The sequence below is a fragment of the Lactuca saligna genome, chromosome 4 (assembly GCF_052625555.1).
Source record: "Lactuca saligna cultivar CGN05327 chromosome 4, ASM5262555v1, whole genome shotgun sequence".
Taxonomy (NCBI): domain Eukaryota; kingdom Viridiplantae; phylum Streptophyta; class Magnoliopsida; order Asterales; family Asteraceae; genus Lactuca; species Lactuca saligna.
Window position 1 is genome coordinate 86,184,427 of NC_136420.1, and position 4,610 is coordinate 86,189,036.

The window sequence follows — 4,610 nt, forward strand, 5'->3', positions numbered from 1 at the left end:
CCTATGTTTCCTCGGAAGTTGCTGGGAGCGACTAGAAGTTTGCGTTGGGACTAGCAACCAGTGGGAGCCGGTAATCCAGATAGTGGTATATCAGTAGGGACCAGGGTGGTATCGGTTCATCTAGAAGGTGGATAAAGGACAACAGAAATTTCCAGTCAGTGGCAGTGATGGTAAGCAGACTATAGTGGAATATAGTTAGTTGATCGAGGGGTACTATGCACATCACAGCAGGTTGGATAATCTCATAGGGAAGGGTTTCATCCTGTTGCGCAGCTCTCGTTTGAGTCTAACCGTTGCAGGGATGAATCTTTTACTCGAAGGATTATCCGAACCATTCGTTGGGAGGGGTGCTCAGCACTAAGTTATAGTAGTGAGAAGTGTCCAGTGGATACTGGCGGTAATGACCCGTACTGGAAGTAGCGAGAGTAATGGATTTGGTGAAGGATAGGACCTTCACAGTGACAGAGGAAGTAGTTGGTTATGGAAGCAGATTGCAGGGCGATTGGCCGTAGAGAAACTTCGAGGATGAAGTTTAGTTTAAGTGGGGGAGAATTATAACACCCACAATCAGAAAGACCAAGAAAGGAAAGGAAAACCCTAAGCTAAAGGGGTCAACTCATCGAGTCCATAGGTGAACTCGACGAGCCAGAGCGGGATCCAGGTTATGGAATAAGTGACCGACTCTTCGATTCGGAAAGTGGACTCGACGAGTCTGGTCTGATCGAGGAAAGACCTAATACGAGGGTTTGCACCCTATTTAAAGGACCTTAAGTCCTCTCCTTAGTCCCCCTTGTCGGCCAGAAGCTGCTATACACGATTCCAAACCCTAGTTGAGTGAGAGAAGGAAGGAAGTGGGTTTGGGGATTTTGCAAGAGGAAGGTTTGGAGGATTTGACCACTAAGGAGATGGAGGATCCAACCCTTTTGTTGTAAGCATCAGTTTAAAGGTAACAATCTGTCACTTTGCCTTTGTTACTTCTAGATCTTCTCATGGATGATGTTTTGGGGCCATTTTGGTATGATAAGGAGCCTTTTTGAGTTAGAAATCCAGATCTGAGGTTGCTACGCCAGATCTAGGTGTGTCTTGGCCCAGAGATCCATAAAGTATCGGTTTTTGGTGTGCTGGTTAAGCATGTTTGCCCCAAAACCTAGCCCTAGAGTGTTTTAAGCCCATATCTCTTTGGTTTCACGTAAAGTTTTCAACTTTACGTGAGGAATAGAGTGGGGAAGAGTGTATCTATGAGTTGGAGCCACTGCATGGCTCGAAAAGCCACTGTATGGATTAAGAACTGAAGCGACTCGACGAGTCACAAGGGTGGACTCGGCGAGTTGGATGAAGGTGGGCATGGACTCGACGAGTTGGAAGAACAACTCGGCGAGTCTTTTGAAGATTGTCATGGACTCGGTGAGTCTATTCTTGGACTCGGCGAGTCAGGTCGCGAAACACTAACCCCCTGGTTAAGGCTCAGATCAGTGAGTTGAATGGTGGCCCAGTGAGTTGGACATGATGGGACTCAAAGATCGTTGAACTCGAAAAGTCTTGGGGTGACTCGGCGAGTTGGGTTGCATTATGAGAATTCTTAGTATATGTACTTGATGAGTCAAAGGACTGACTCGACGAGTAGAGTCAGCCAGAAAGATTGACTTTGACCAGAGTTTACTTGGTTTGGCTTCTAGAGTTCACTTTTGGAACTAAGTGATATATGTATTGATATTGGTAGCTCGGGGAGCTAATGGAGCATCGGTTCAGAGAATTGTCAGTTAGCAGCAAGAGGATTATCAGCAAGTTTAGCAGTGCAGGTGAGTTTCCCTTTGTGTGAATGGGTCAACGGCAACAATGTCGGCCCATGTAGTTATGAGTAGGAAGACTCGGGGGTTAGCCCTAAGCACTGTTTGCTAGTATGATATTCCTGACCAATGTCCGATGTCGGGCGGGTACCCAAGGAATGGCTTGCATGACAGAGTATACTTGTTGTATGTGTGATGCATGTATGTTCCTGGTAGGAAGGTGAGTGTAGGCGAGGTCATGTATCTCACCAATAGCAGAGTATGGATGGTGTTCCATATCACATTAGTAGCAGAGCATGGGCGAGGCCCGAGATAGGCATGGAGTGAGTGTAGGCGTGGGCCCGTATCTCACTTACCGTAGGAGCTTGGACGGAGTTCCATGACTCACTAGTGACAGGACATGGGCGAGGCCTAAGAAAAGCGAGGCCTAAGGACAAGAATGCAGTAGCGTATGTTTAGTTATGTGTTATATGCTATCTTGTACTATAGGTGGTTAGCGGGCGGGGCCTAGAGATAGACGGGGCCTAAAAGAAACAGATTTGTATCCGAGCAGGGCTCGAAGCCAGGCGGGGCCTAGAGCTGCGGGGCCGTTGTAGCGGGCGAGGCCTGAGGTAGGGGCGAGGCCCGAAATAGTGGGCGTGGCCCAGTATATGCTATATGTGTTTGTGCAGGGTATGTGGTAGGTTGGGGAACTCACTAAGCTTCGTGCTTACGGTTTTCATTTTTGGTTTAAGGTACTTCCGGTAGCGGAGGGAAGAGCTTGGGGTGATCGCATGACACACACCATTGATTAGTCAGCCTGGGATATTTTACTCTGATAATGAATTATGTTTTGGAATTAATACTTTGAATGTATGTTATGACTTATGATATGTTTTTATGAATATGGCTTTGATAATGATTTATTGTAAAACTTTTGGTACGGATTTTTGGGACGTTTTAATATATATATATATATATATATATATATATATATATATATATATATATATATATATATATATATATATATATATATATTGTTCAGTTAAATAAGGAACCATTTTAAACCTTTGAAACAAGGAACCATGATATGGTTGGATTCACACTATGAATCTTAAATGTATAAAATTTAGTTTTTAGCATTCACAATGTGAATCTGGCATACTATTTCAACACTTTGATCATTCACAAATTAATTTAGTGAAAATTACATGTGAATCGAAGTATATATTTACTTGTAATTTTATAATATTTTACCGTATTGATTACTGATAAATTAGATTTTGAAATTTTGTAACTGAAGTTATTTACATTATGAATTTCGATTGTATATAATTTTGTTCTTAAAATTCACAATATGAGTATGGCTTACTATTTCTCGCAGTGTAGATCTAAACTATATATAACTATGTTTTCAGCGTTCTCAATGTGAATCTATAACACCTTAGTTCCCAATATGTATCTTGTTCCAACTTTAACTACTTATTTATCTTAAATATGAAAAACTGAAAAACTAAGGCATAGGGTGCTCATGTTAAAAAGTGTGGGGTGCATAGGTCCACGGGTTTATGACATGTTTTTAGGGTTTTGTGCATATTTAAAGGGCACAAACCCTTAGGGTTTCTTCATTCACAACCTCCATCACCCCTTAAATGACCCTTGTAAAACCCTAGCCTTCAATGAAGGGTTTGGGCTTATATTCTCTCCTTATATCCATTTAAATATGTTTTGTGGTTCTTAAGCAAAGGAGTCAAGATAGATCACCCCTTAAATGACCCTTGTAAAACCCTAGCCTCCAATGAAGGGTTTTGAGCTCATATTCTCTCCTTATATCCATTTTTGATATGTTTTGTGGTTCTTAAGCGAAGGAGTCAAGATAGATTAGTCATTAAAACTTTGTATCAGATGTATCAAGCCTTTTTACCACTTCTGGACCTTTATAAGTCATAAAGATCCAAGATTTATTTCATTTTGTCCATAGATCTAGGAGTTTGTTGTGTTTGTGATCCATTTTAATTAGTGTTGGTCCCTTTGAGGCTTGTTCCATGGAGTTTGAATAAATCCATTAGCTTTGATTCATTTTTAAGTATAGATCATTTGATTGAGTAAAGAGTACATAAAATAGCTCTCTTTGTTGCATGCATGAAGAAAGGTGAATTATTGGACATTTTATGAGTTTGGGTTATATATCTATATCGATATGGATACGTTCAACCTCACACAACATTCTAAGTGTTAGATCATTAATTATTTATACCAATTCATCTAATTTCAAGTAAAATCTCGTAATGGAAAAAATAATAAATAAATATTTAAATTTTAAATACAAATTTAAGTCGATCAAATACGCAAATTATAGATGTGTATTATGGGCTTTTAAACAGTAAAATATATTTTATGTTCAAAATAAAATTAATTAAAATATACATATATTACTTTTATCTTCTTAAATTTATATTTTACATAATATTTTATTGTAATTAATGCACTACATAAAAGAAAAATAAGACTTTTGATATGATAAAAAGAAAAGGAAAAGCAAGGGTGACAAGAGTGGGACAAATACAGTGAAGTCATAATCCATATTCGTAAATTTGGTGCATACACCCATGTGGTTATCTACTCACCCCCACCCGACCCCGTCACAACCCTCCCAGTTATTGAATATATCTACCTGATATTGGACAAATTAACAAAATAAAAAATAAATAAATAAAATCTATAAAAACGTTAGACCGTACTAATTTTACCGTATTTCTTTTCATGTTTTCTAAAGAACAATTATATAAATCTGCAAAATTACTTCTAAAGTTAAAGCAATTTTGTTTTGATAATGGAAAA